The sequence below is a fragment of the Lucilia sericata genome, unplaced genomic scaffold (genome assembly GCF_015586225.1).
Source record: "Lucilia sericata isolate MDLA Ls3-8-SP2 unplaced genomic scaffold, ASM1558622v1 Contig000491F_arrow, whole genome shotgun sequence".
In the NCBI taxonomy this organism is placed as follows: Eukaryota; Metazoa; Arthropoda; class Insecta; order Diptera; family Calliphoridae; genus Lucilia; species Lucilia sericata.
Window position 1 is genome coordinate 54,744 of NW_023994505.1, and position 15,257 is coordinate 70,000.

The 15,257-nt window shown below is 26.7% G+C and overlaps 1 protein-coding gene across 4 annotated transcripts in view; it reads left to right on the forward strand.

The window, feature by feature from the left end:
• Nucleotides 1-259: 259 nt before the first annotated feature.
• Nucleotides 260-15,257, forward strand: part of LOC119605493 — a 135,531-nt gene continuing 120,533 nt past the window's right edge. Inside the window, exons 1-3 of one of the 4 annotated variants that reach the window (XM_037958641.1) lie at nt 268-446; nt 6,421-6,443; nt 6,611-6,692. The gene's annotated coding sequence lies outside the window, so the exon portion shown is untranslated. Of the gene's footprint in view, nt 516-6,420; nt 6,444-6,484; nt 6,503-6,610; nt 6,693-15,257 lie in introns of those variants that run through there. The other 3 variants (XM_037958639.1, XM_037958640.1, XM_037958642.1) reach the window with 3 other exon arrangements.

The window sequence follows — 15,257 nt, forward strand, 5'->3', positions numbered from 1 at the left end:
TCGGCATTTCTTCAAAAAATTTTACTTTTTTTTCACATTCATCATGATCAATTTCTTGTAAGTGTTGTTCGATTCAAGCATGTTTGATGCAACAATCAAACCAAGACAAGTTTGAAGCACAAACACTCGCTTTTATAAAGTTTATTTTTTATAAAAGTTTCTCATTCGTATCTTTACAAAAAAACACTTTTGATTTTGTTTGTTGTTTTTATTGTTTAATTTATTTGTTTCTGTTTTCGTTTTCTTTTTAAACAAATTTCAGTTCTTTTCAGTTGATCGGGACGAGAAGACGGCGAATTTATTTGAACGGACGGTTTACGAGATCGCGCGATTTGTTTGAAAGATCAGTTTATATATTCAACGATTTTTTTTCGGATTAAATAAATTTTTAAAGAAAACGAAAGCGGGTTTTAATGGAAATTAAACGAAAATTATAAAATTAAATTGTAAAAAAAAGAAATCTGAGAAAAAATCTTAAACAAAAAAGTTTAATTGGAAATTAAATTTTTAAAAAAGTTAGAAATTAAAAAAAATTAATTCAAAGAAAAATTAAAAAAATTATTTTAAAAAATTATATAAAATAATAATAAAATTGTTAAAAAAAAATCAAAAGTTTTTATAATGTTTTTTTTATTGAAGTGTTTAAAAAAAATCTTAAAAATTATTTAATTTAGTTTTAAAAACTTAAAAGAAATACACAAACAACACCCACTTAGAATTAAAATTTTGCTTAAAAAATACAGTTGAACAACCTCTAAAATTTGTGGCCAAAAAAGAAAATAAATTAAAAATTATTTTAAACAAAATTAACAACTATTAAATTTATAATAAAAAAATAATAATCTAAAATTAACAAAACAAACATTTATTTAACACAGAAATTTTTTAAAATTGTGAAATGAAACCAAAATAAAATTATTTTATACTTTTTATAACTAAATTAAGAAAAATAAATAATTTTGAGAAAAAATGTAATGAATAATTGAAAGTTTTAAAAAATTACAACAAATTTTACTTTTAAAAACAATTTTTTAAAAATAAAAATGTTTTTTTTTTCGTTAAAACTAATAACCGATTAAATTTATTCGATACAAATTATGCACAGAATCAAACGAATCGAATTTATTAAAATTTTTAAAATTATTCTATTAAAATTTTTATAATATTCGATTAATCGATTAACCGATTCAAATTATTCGATTAATCAATTAAAATATTCGTGTGACTGTCATTATTATGTTATTCTCTTAAATAAAATTATTCGATTAATTGATTAACATTATTTAGTTAATCGAAAGAATTTTTAAATCAATCGATTAAAATTATTCGATTATTCGTTTTACAAAATTAAATTCATAATGTAAAAACAAAATTTAAAGAAATTATTAAATTATAAAATAGTTGTTAAAAAAAAACGATAAAAATAATTCGATTAATCGATTAAAATTTAATAATTAATTGTATTAAAATTGAACGGTTAATTGTAATATTCAAATAATCGATTAAATTTATCCATCTATTCGGCTAAAAATTCTTTCAAAATCGAAAGAGAAAACTTATTCGAAGAATCGCAAATAACTTAATCGATTAAAAATTGTTTCCAAAATCCTCTTGACTATATCTATAGAAAAGATCAGACTGTAGATCAGTCTATGGGTAGTGAAGACTATAGATAGCCTTTAGTTAAGACTGCAGATCAGATCTGTGTATACCATAGATCTGTGTATGGTCAAAACTATGTTATACAGTCAAGACTATAGATCAGTTTCTAGTGAAGTCTATTGTTCAGTCCATAACAAAGATTATAGATTACTTTATACTTAAGACTGTAGATGAGTCACTAATCAAGATGAGTCTGTAGTTAGGACTATAGATCAGTTTATAATCATAATTAAAGTCATAACTGTAGATCAGTATTTTGTCAATACTGTAGATCAATCCATTGTTAAGACATTCTATAATCAATAGATCAGTCTATAGTCAAGACTATAGATCAGTATATAGTCAAGACTATAGATCAGTCAATAGTCAGATCAGTCTATAGTCGAGACTATAGATAAGTCTATAGTCAGGACTATAGATAAGTCTATAGCCAGGCCTATAGATCAGTCTATAGTCAGGACTATGGATCAGTTTATAGCCAGGCCTATAGATCAGTCTATAGTCAGGACTATAGATCAGTCTATAGTCAGGACTATAGATCATTCTATAGTCTGGACTATAGTCTATAGTCTTGACTGTAGACTGATATATAGACTTGACTATAGACTGATCCATAGTCCAAGACTATATATAGACTGATATATAGACTTGACTATAGACTGATCCATAGTCCTGACTGTAGACTGATCTATAGTATAGATCAGTCTATAGCCAAGACTATATATCTGTCTATAGCCAAGACTATAGATCAGTTTATAGTTAAGACTATCGATCAGTTTAAAGTCAAAACTATAGATCAGTCTACAGTCAAAACTAAATTCTAGCCTATAGTGAAAACCATACAATAGCCAGGATTATAGTTTAGGCTATAGTGCAGAATATAGTCAAGATTATAGACCGGACTTTAGTCAATACTATTGATCAGACTTTAGTCAAGAATATAGACAAGACTATAGACCAGACTATAGTGAAGACTGTAGGCCAGACTATGGTCAAGACTATAGACAGACTATATGTCAGACTACAGACCAGACTATATTCAAGACTATAGACTGAACTAAAGTCAAGACTATAGACTATAATCACTGTTTTTTTCTTTTCAGTGTATAGTTAAGCCAATAGATCAGTCTATAGTCAAGACTATAGATCAGTCTATAGTCAAGACAGACCAGACTATATTCAAGACTATAGACTACACTAAAGTCAAGACTTATAAACTAGACTATATACAAAACTATAGACTAGACTATAGACTAGACTAGACTATAGACTAGACTATAGACAAGACTATAGACTGGACTATAGACTAGACTATAGACAAGACTATAGACTAGACTATAGTCAAGACTGCAGGCCAGATTATAGTCAAGACTATAGACAGACTATATTCAAGACTATAGACTAGGCTATGTATAGTCAAAACTATAGTCTGGTCTATAGTCAAGACTATAGCCAAAAATATGGGCTAGACTATGGACCACAATATAGTCAAGACTAAAAACCAGACTTTAGCCTAGATTATAAACATGTCAAGACTAAAAACCTGACTATAGTCAAGACTATATGTATATCCGTCTATATTGATCTAAGATTTATATTCCCTGAACTTAAAGAGTGGCATTAAAAATTAACGGTGTTATGGACTTATTAGTTATATATCAAACTAAAATTCATAATCTATTTCATAACAAAAAAATGCATATTAAATCTGAATATTTTTATATAAATTTTCCTTTGTTTTTGTTTGGCTTGTACTAAAAAAACCCCAGTGTAGAAAAAGTGCATGGTCGCTTTGTACGAAAATAAAAATGAATAAAATATTAAAAAAATAATAATTCATAAAATAATATAAAATTAATACTATCAAAAAAAACCATACAAAAAAAGTGAAAATGTAAGCAGAAAAAGTCGAAAAAAGCTAAACCAGAAACCGAAAACTGAAAACATATTAACATATAAAATGAACTTGAGTTCGCTAAAATGAATAAAAAAAATTATATATATAAACTTATTTTTGCAATAATGGTAATAATAAAAAAATGTTGGTCAACCGGACAATAAACTAAAATAAAAATTGGAAAAATATACAAGAAAAAAAAAATACACAGAGATGAGCAGCAGACAACAAAAAAGAAACTTGGACAGGCCAAATAAATGTAAAAAAATAATAAATAAAAAATAAAACACAAAAACAAATCAAAGAAAATATTAAATATCAACAAGATGATGATGGTTGCGGCTGATGATTATATTATGACGACTATATGATTGAAGATGAAGATTTCAAAATACTTGGAAGTTAAAGAGTATTTTGGCATATTTGGAAATATTTAATATTGTGGGACATTTTTGAGGTTTTTTTTTTTCAAAAATTTCGCTATTAAAGGGATTAAACTTAAACATATTTTTATATGATATATATAACTGACTTTAAACTCTTAGATCAAAGGTCACAATTAGCTATAATGATATTCTTATATGAAAAATTCTACATAAACATTTCTTATTTTCCCCCCTTTAGGGAAAATAATATGTTTATAAATTCATTTTTTCTAATTTCAATTTAAACCGCACCATGGTGCAAGGTTTTGTTTAAAGATGTAAAAGATTAATTGTAACGACCATATGATAAATAAAATATGATTAAATTAGAAAAATGACAGATAATTGCAACCAACTGGAAAATTATAAAGAAACTTAACAGACCTTAGAATAGAGACGAACGAAAATTAGGAAATCTTTTGAAGACTCATTTGCGGAGAAATGTGGAGGAATACTTTAAAGGGAAAAATTATTTTTTTATAGCACAATCATAACTTCCAAAGCATCAATAAAGAGGTATTGAGATGACTATGGATCCGACTATCTAGACTCTAGATTCTAGAGTATCAACTATTGAGACGAGATATGACTATAGAGTCGACTATAGTGTTAACTATCGAGCCGACTATAGTGTCGACTATAGAGTAGACTATAAAGTCGACAAACTAGACCATAGACTATACTATAGACTAGACTATAGACTACAGTCTGGTCTATAGACAATAGCCTAGACTATAGTCTAGTATTTAATTTAGTCTATAGTTATTCTATAGTCTAGTCTATAGTGTAGTCTATAGTGTAGTCTATAGTGTAGTCTATAGTGTAGTCTATAGTGTAGTCTATAGTGTAGTCTATAGTGTAGTCTATAGTGTAGTCTATAGTGTAGTCTATAGTGTAGTCTATAGTGTAGTCTATAGTGTAGTCTATAGTGTAGTCTATAGTGTAGTCTATAGTGTAGTCTATAGTGTAGTCTATAGTGTAGTCTATAGTCTAGTCTATAGTCTAGTCTATAGTCTAGTCTATAGTCTAGTCTATAGTCTAGTCTATAGTCTAGTCTAGTCTAGTCTAGTCTAGTCTATAGTCTAGTCTATAGTCTAGTCTATAGTCTAGTCTATAGTCTAGTCTATCGTCTAGTCTATAGTCTAGTCTAGTCTAGTCTAGTCTAGTCTATAGTCTAGTCTATAGTCTAGTCTATAGTCTAGTCTATAGTCTAGTCTATAGTCTAGTCTATAGTCTAGTCTATAGTCTAGTCTATAGTCTAGTCTATAGTCTAGTCTATAGTCTAGTCTATAGTCTAGTCTATAGTCTAGTCTGTAGTCTAGTCCTTAGTCCAGGCTATAGTCTTGTCTATAGTCTAGTCCATAGTGTCGACTATAGAGTCGACTATATGGTCGACTATAGTGTCGTCTATATCTATAGTCTAGTCCATAGTATCGACTATAGTGTCGTCTATAGCTATAGTCTAGTCCGACTAGTAGCGACTATAAAGTCGACTATAGAGTCGACTATAGTGTCGACTACGTTGTCGACTATAGTGTCGACTACGTTGTCGACTATAGTGTCGACTACATTGTCGAATATAGTGTCGACTATAAAGCCGACTATAGATTCGGCTATATAGGCGATTATAGTGTCGACTATAGTGTTCTAAATTAATTTTACAATGAGATAATTCTTTTCCAAACCCTGCATATTTCCAATCATTTCAATTCATAACTTTATCATTCCCTCAACCACAACAAAAATACTATTTACATTACAACCCAGAAAAAAAACAACAACAAAAAACAAAATGCAATTACATCCGTTTTATTATGCGTTTTCTTTACAAAAGATAAAAAAAAATATTTAAAAAAAAGACGTTACACAGAAAACCAACAGAAAAAAAGCAAAATTAAGTGTGTAAATAACAGACGGACGGACGGACAGGCAGACAAGAAAACAAAAAAAATTATAAAATTACAAAAAAAGAGAATAAACAACAAAAAATTGCATAATATCAAGTAAAATAAACAAAAGAAACGAAACAAAAAAAAAAACTAAATTATGAAGTTAAAATACTTAATAATGATAATAAAGAAGATGAACATCATCATTACAAAGTTTGTTTTTTTGCCAATTTAAAGCACATGGTTGGTTATTAACGCTAAAAAAAACTTAATTATACAAAATAAGAAAAAAAAAGAGCGAAATGATCATTATGAAGCTAAAGATAAACATGTTGATGATGTTCAACAATGCTGCTGCTGAAGACGAAGAAATGTTTAAAAGAAATTTAAGAAAAAAAACTATTATCAACAATAACAAAATACAAAAAAAATAACATAAATATTTACAGAAAGTGTTTTTTTAGTGGTTTAACTAAGTGTTGTTGTTTGTGTATTTTAAAGATTAAGAAATAATATTATTAATTTTAATTTAAACAATAAACTTTAGGAAAATCTATTTAAATTACTTAGGTACTATTTAAATGTTTAAATTAAATAACCTTAAAGAAAACGATTAATAATACAATAATGTAATAAACATTTAAATTTTAATTAAAATTTTGTATTTTATAACAAAAAGTGAAAAAATTATAAAAAAATATTTAAAAAATTTTCTTTTCTTTTTATTAAACTTTCAGGTTGTAAAAATTGTATGTTTGTGTAGTGTTTTAGCAACAATTTCCATGTGAAATTTATAAATAATTTAAAGCTTAAAGAAAGGTAAGTTATTAACTTTTATTAATAAATATTTAAACTTTAATTTAAAATTATTATAGTGGAGTTATACTTTTGTACTGCAAAGCCACTTAAGGTGCGAAGGACCATTTGCTTGTCTTTTGTTCTAAATAGTTTTCACAAGTTGACATATACATATAAACTTTAAGTTTTACTCAGTACTTCAGTCACCTCTAAATTAATCAAAAAATTGCTCTATTTTTATATATTCTTCCTTAAGTTGACCTCAACACTTCCGTTTTACATAAAAACAAATTTAAATTAAGCCCAACAAAACTTAATTTTAAACGTTATTTTGCTCACTTTAATACAAAAAACTGACATAATTTTTAAATGTAACTTGTTCGTTTAAATTCGTTCATTTTTATTAATTCAATTTTATGTATTTTTTTACAAATCATTGATTATTGACCGCAAACACCCACATTTTTTTGGTTGTTATTTTTTATTGTAAAAACCGCAATAAAAATTATCAAAATAAATAAAAAAAAAACGAAATAAAACATACGCGAAGCATGTTCAATAATCAAGTTTGTTGCCAGACAAAAAACTGTTTACCGATTAAATTAACCCAAAAACTTAAAGACTAGACTATAGGCTAGACAATAGACTAGACTATAGACTAGACTAAAGACTGGTCTACATAATAGACAATAGACTAGACTATAGACTATACTGCAGACTTGTCTACAGAATATGCTATAGACTAGAATCGACAACAGACATGACTATTGCCCAGACCATAGGCTGGACCATAAACAAGAATATAGACTAGTCTACAGACTTGACTTAAGACTTTACTACAGACTAAACTTTAGACTAGGCTATAGACAACACTATAGACTAGACTACAGATTAGGCTACAGACTAGACTATAGACTAAACTATAGACTAGACTATAGACTAAACTATAGACTACACTATAGAATATTCTATAAAGTAGACTACAGATTAGATTACAGACTTGACTTCAGACTAGATTACAGAACAGACTATAGACTAGACTAAAGACTAGACTATAGATTAGACCATAGAAGAGGCTATAGTTTAGACTATAGACTAGACAAAACTATAGGCTTGACTAGACAAGTTACAGATCTTCCAAAGGCGAAATAAAGGAGTGTAGCGATAACTAGAGTATCTATCAGCTACTGAGACAAGTTTATAGTTTCCACAATAGAGTGGAGTATTGACTAGACTAGTATAGATAAGACTAGACAGACTATAGACCAGACTATAGCCTATGCTATAGATTATACTACAGACTAGACTATAGACTAAACTATAGACTAGACAAATAGAGGCTAGTCAACAAACCAGACTATAAACTAGAGTAAAGACTATAGTGTTGACTACAGAACAAACTATAACTAGATTAAAGACTAGATTATAGACTAGACTATAGACTAGACTATACTATAGACTAGACTAAAGACTATACTATAGACTAGACTAAAGACTGGACCATAGACTAGACTATAGACTAGACTATAGACTAGACTATAGACTAGACTATAGACTAGACTATAGACTAGACTATAGACTAGACTATACTAGACTATAGACTAGACTAGACTAGACTATAGACTAGACTATAGACTAGACTATAGACTAGACTATAGACTAGACTATAGACTAGACTATAGACTAGACTACTAGACTATAGACTAGACTATAGACTAGACTATAGACTAGACTATAGACTAGACTATAGACTAGACTATAGACTAGACTATAGACTAGACTATAGACTAGACTATAGACTAGACTATAGACTAGACTATAGACTAGACTATAGACTAGACTATAGACTAGACTATAGACTAGACTATAGACTAGATTATAGACTAGACTATAGACTAGACTATAGACTAGACTATAGACTAGACTATAGACTAGACTATAGACTAGACTATAGACTAGACTATAGACTAGACTATAGACTAGACTATAGACTAGACTATAGACTAGACTATAGACTAGACTATAGACTAGACTATAGACTAGACTATAGACTAGACTATAGACTAGACTATAGACTAGACTATAGACTAGACTATAGACTAGACTATAGACTAGACTATAGACTAGACTATAGACTAGACTATAGACTAGACTATAGACAAGACTATAGACTAGACTATAGACTAGACTATAGACTAGACTATAGACTAGACTATAGACTAGACTATAGACTAGACTATAGACTAGACTATAGACTAGACTATAGACTAGACTATAGACTAGACTATAGACTAGACTATAGACTAGACTATAGACTAGACTATAGACTAGACTATAGACTAGACTATAGACTAGACTATAGACTAGACTTTAGACTATACTATAGACTAGACTATAGACTAGACTATAGACTAGACTATAGACTAGACTATAGACTAGACTATAGACTAGACTATAGACTAGACTATAGACTAGACTATAGACTAGACTATAGACTAGACTATAGACTAGACTATAGACTAGACTATAGACTAGACTATAGACTAGACTATAGACTAGACTATAGACTAGACTACAGACTAGACTATAGACTAGACTATAGACTAGACTATAGACTAGACTATAGACTAGACTATAGACTAGACTATAGACTAGACTATAGACTAGACTATAGACTAGACTATAGACTAGACTATAGACTAGACTATAGACTAGACTATAGACTAGACTATAGACTAGACTATAGATTAGACTATAGACTAGACTATAGACTAGACTATAGACTAGACTATAGACTAGACTATAGACTAGACTATAGACTAGACTATAGACTAGACTATAGACTAGACTATAGACTAGACTATAGACTAGACTATAGACTAGACTATAGACTAGACTATAGACTAGACTATAGACTAGACTATAGACTAGACTATAGACTAGACTATAGACTAGACTAGACTACTAGACTAGACTATAGACTAGACTATAGACTAACTATAGACTAGACTATAGACTAGACTATAGACTAGACTATAGACTAGACTATAGACTAGACTATAGACTAGACTATAGACTAGACTATAGACTAGACTATAGACTAGACTATAGACTAGACTATAGACTAGACTATAGACTAGACTATAGACTAGACTATAGACTAGACTATAGACTAGACTATAGACTAGACTATAGACTAGACTATAGACTACACTATAGACTACACTATAGACTACACTATAGACTAGACTATAGACTAGACTATAGACTAGACTATAGACTAGACTATAGACTAGACTATAGACTAGACTATAGAGTAGAGTTTTGACTGCAGACTAAAGTATAGACTAGACTGCAGCCTACAGTAGTCCAAAGTCTAGACTATTGGCTAGACTGTAGACTATAGAGTACACTATATACTAGACTATATACTAGGCTACAGACTAAATTATAGTCTGTAGATAGGACTATAGTTTTTTGCTATACAGTATAACCAATATAACCACTATAGTCTAGACTATAGAGTAGATTGTATTCTGTATATTTACCGATAGACTGGACTTATAGTCAAGACCATAAGTTTGACTATAAACCATAAAATGGACTATAGTTTTGTACTATAGACTTTTTTAAGTAGCATCTATGTTTTGCTAAAATCTCCCGTGCATAAAAATAGTTAATAAATACCAGTTTATAAATAAAATTTTGAAATTCACAAAAAAAACGTAATGTTTACGTTCATATGTATAACGCCCAAGGGTTAATTTAATCAAATTATTTTTTCCCCTTTATGTATTTGTTTGGACTTTAACAAATATCTGCAGTGTTTTTTTTTCATATTATTTATACATTTCTTTTATAAAAAATCATAGTTTATTATAAAAGCCGGTTGTTATCTAATGGTTAAATAAAAAAATTCACAAAAAATGGTTTTAATTTTGAAAAAAATAAAATAAGTGTTCAAAATTCAGATGATTTTAAAGAAATAAAGAAAAAATAATTAACTTTCTTTAAATGACTTTCAAGAAAATTAAAGAAATTAAAATTAAGAAAATTTTGGGAGAATTTTGTGGTACAAAACATTTAGTTGAAGGTTCGTAGGACTATTTATGTTTAGGTCTCTATTTCTTCGGACTACAAAAAATACATCTATATCTTGTATTCCAGCTAGATTTAGGGGTTCTGTGCCTGGTACCTAAAACACAATACCCGTTTCAAATCGATACTTAAACAAATCAATTCAATAACAATAAAATGTATCGTATTCTTTCATAATTTTATCGATAGAAATAAACAAATAATATAAACACAATTTAAGAAAAATAAAAAATAAAACAATTTATTATTTAATCATGTTTGTTTTAAATTTATTAAAACAAATTTATTTTTTTTTCTAAATTTTATCAAAAAAAGTCTCCATTAATTTGATACTTTTTGAAAATCTAGTTTTAAAAATTTGTTTATTTTTTTCGTATATTTTTATATGGAAATCAAGATGTGTGTATATAAATTAGAATTTTTTATATATATATTTTTTTCCAACAAATTAAAAAAAATAAATAAATTTTTTCTCTCTTTTTTTGTTGATATTTTGGTCTAAAACAAGTTCTTTAAATTCCGGTTCGACGCCCTTTCACTTCTAAGTAAGAAGTTTAATTTAAACAATTTATATTTATTTTTTTTTTTTTTGGTAATATATATTTATTTAAGCCATTTTAGGTTGTTGTTGTTGTCTAAACTGCATATGTTTTTTTTTGCTTGTTGTTTAATTTTCTGTTACTTTTTTTTTTGTATCAGCTGGTGTTACCAAAATAGCTGAACTTTTTTTTTACAAAAATTAAAGCAGTTTTTTGTCATTTTCTGTTTGGTATTCTAGTTTATGTCTTTTTTAACATGATTAAGGGGGTTTTGTTTTATTAATATTTTTTGCTGAAACTTTTGAAAGTTTACAAAACTTTTAGCAAAAAAAGTGCTTTTTTGGTAAAAGTACTATTTGCAAAAAAGCAATTGTTTTATGTTAAAGCTAATTTAAATTTAATGTAAAAAAATTAGAAAAAGTACTTTTTTGGAACAAAAAAGTACTACTAAAAAGTACTTTTTCGGAAAAAGTATTATTTATGAATAAGTTCGCAAAAATGTACTATTTTTAAAAAGTACTTTTTTCTGAAAGTACTTTTTCTGAAAAAAAAAATGCAAATGTAAAAAGATTTAATGTTTTAAAATTCCACTTTTGACAGTTAGTTAGTTAGTTAGTTAGTTTGTTAGTTAGCTAGTTAGCTAGTTAGTTAGTTAGTTAGTTAGTTAGTTAGTTAGTTAGTTAGTTAGTTAGTTAGTTAGTTAGTTAGTTAGTAGTTAGTTAGTTAGTTAGTTAGTTAGTTAGTTAGTTAGTTAGTTAGTTAGTTAGTTAGTTAGTTAGTTAGTTAGTTAGTTAGTTAGTTAGTAGTTAGTTAGTTAGTTAGTTAGTTAGTTAGTTAGTTAGTTAGTTAGTTAGTTAGTTAGTTAGTTAGTTAGTTAGTTAGTTAGTTAGTTAGTTAGTTAGTTAGTTAGTTAGTTAGTTAGTTAGTTAGTTAGTTAGTTAGTTAGTTAGTTAGTTAGTTAGTTAGTTAGTTAGTTAGTAGTTAGTTAGTTAGTTAGTTAGTTAGTTAGTTAGTTAGTTAGTTAGTTAGTAGTTAGTTAGTTAGTTAGTTAGTTAGTTAGTTAGTTAGTTAGTTAGTTAGTTAGTTAGTTAGTTAGTTAGTTAGTTAGTTAGTTAGTTAGTTAGTTAGTTAGTTAGTTAGTTAGTTAGTTAGTTAGTTAGTTAGTTAGTTAGTTAGTAGTTAGTTAGTTAGTTAGTTAGTTAGTTAGTTAGTAGTTAGTTAGTTATTTAGTTCCCCCAAAAGTACTTTTTTCCAAAATCATACTCTTATTTTAATTTATTCACTAAAATTGATAAAGCAAATTCCTGTAAAAAGGACTTTTAGTAAAATTATACTTTTGCCGAAAAAAATTACTTTTCACCTAAATGTAAAAAGTACTCTTTCGCAAAATAACTCTCTAAGATCACCCTACAAATATGAAGATAAAGGAAAAGCCTGTAAATATTACTTTTTAGGAAAATGTACTTTTGCTGAAAAAAGTACTTTTGATGAAAAATGCTTATATTTCAAAGATCATTAGAATTTTTAACAAAAAGTAATTTTTTCTTTTTCTAAAGAAAACTGAATTTATCAAATATTGAGCCCTAACATTTTCCTGCAAAAAGTACTTGTTCAGTACAAATATGTGCGTTTGATAAAGAGAAATAAAAATGTAAATATTTTTTTTTTTTTTTTTTCAGCTATAGCCAATTTACTCCAATCAGTGAATAGCCCTAATAATGTTTGTTCAAGTATATTTTCAGTATATCTGTCTGTCTCTCCACTTCAATATTTCTTTATCTTTTGCATACTCATGATTTTCATAAATATTTCTCCAAAAACATATGGAAACATTCAAACCTTATTTTGCGCTCAGCTGCCACAATATGCAGTTTATTGAAGTAAAAAAACAAACTTTATCATACATATAGGCATGTGGCCACTAATAAAACTTAAATATTTTCCAACAAGCCTGTTAATTTTAAATAAAAAAATTTATTTTAATTTTATTATATTATTTCCGAAAAAATACTATTTAAAAAGAAATTTGAATTATATTAAAACAAATTAAATAAAATTATTTTATAACAAACATTTGCAGCTCTTTTGGTGAGTGTTTATTGAATTAAATTTGTTTTTAAAAACATGCAATTGATTGACCTTTATTTGCGTTTGCTTTAATATTTTACTTTAACATGAAAATTTTATTGGAAAAATGTGAATAATTTTTCATACAAATTTCACTTCCTTCCTATTTTAATGGTTTTTATATGAAAATGGTACTTTTTAACAATTTTTTCTTAATGTTTTAGTTTAATGCTTTCTATTGTTTATTAAATTTTTTAAGATTTTTAATAGATTTTTAAACAAATTTCTATATAACAAAACTATAGATAAAATGAACAAAAAGTACTTTTTTCTAAAAAGTACTTTTTCTAAAAAAGTACTTTTTTCCAAAAAATGCTTAAAAATGTCATAATTTTATGAAAAATGTCATTCCTTATTCTAAATATGAACATAAATATTCTTAATTAATGAGAAACATAAATTAAGAATATTTATGTTTCACCTACACGTGATTAAAATTAAGCTATTTTTAAAAAAAAATACCTCCCATTCATAAATATTTAATAGACAAATTTACGTAACTTTCAAAATACCTCAACAAAAAAAAAACACCTAAATGATATAATATTCTTTATATAAACGGTAAAATTTGAAATTTAAATTTCAAACGAAAACCGTCTTTAAACAAAACTCTCTATTTAAAAGCTTTAAAATTTAACTTCTTTAAAATTTCAAAAAAAATTCTAAAATGCCATAAACAAAACAAACATTCTTTATTATTGTTTAGCTAATTAATGGATTAATAAAGCTTAGAATAAAAAAATACAGACATTTGTTAGAAATTAACCAAAAAAACACTTCGACATATATTTATTAAACAAAATTGGACACAAATTAGAATGTTCTTAGAATTAATTAATTATAAAACGATTTAATTTATAATAAATCTATAATAAACCATAAATAAACAATTAGTTACAGCAGTACCGAACAAGGGAGTTTTATTAGAAGTTGTTAAAAAATTAAAGAACAATTTGTCAATATGATTTTTTGGTTTACAAAATTTTTTTTAAAATTACATTTTATATATTATGTTATTTTCTCGGCTTTAAATTATTATTTAAAAACATGATTTTAATAATATGTTTGTAATTAATCTTAATTGTTTATATCTATCTATTTATCTATCTATCTACTATCTATCTATCTATCTATCTATCTATCTATCTATCTATCTATCTATCTATCTATCTATCTATCTATCTATCTATCTATCTATCTATCTATCTATCTATCTATCTATCTATCTATCTATCTATCTATCTATCTATCTATCTATCTATCTATCTATCTATCTATCTATCTATCTATCTATCTATCTATCTATCTATCTATCTATCTATCTATCTATCTATCTATCTATCTATCTATCTATCTATCTATCTATCTGTATATATATTTTTTTGGCGGGAATTGAAAATTCTGAAATGAATTCAATTTTTTTTTATTTTTCCCGCATAAAAGTTATTTATAAATTTATGTAAAAGTTTTTTTCTATTCTTTATTTACAATTAAACGCCACCTCCCCCTTCTTTAAGCATTTGTGGACTATTTGTAAAACACTTGTTGCTTGATTGATGGATGGGTTTGGTTCGTTTCTTATTCATTCTCTTGGTGGAAGTTGTTAAATATTTAAATATTGTAAATAAGTATTTTATTTATATAAATTAAGACACATGTACTATATACATACATACATATGTACATAGACATATATGAGTCTATAAATAATTCAAACCCTAATAACTTATTTATTGTTTATTAAGCATTTACATACGTATAATAAATTTTATTTATAAATTCATGGGTGGATTGCGTAAAAGCAAATACATACTGTGTAATA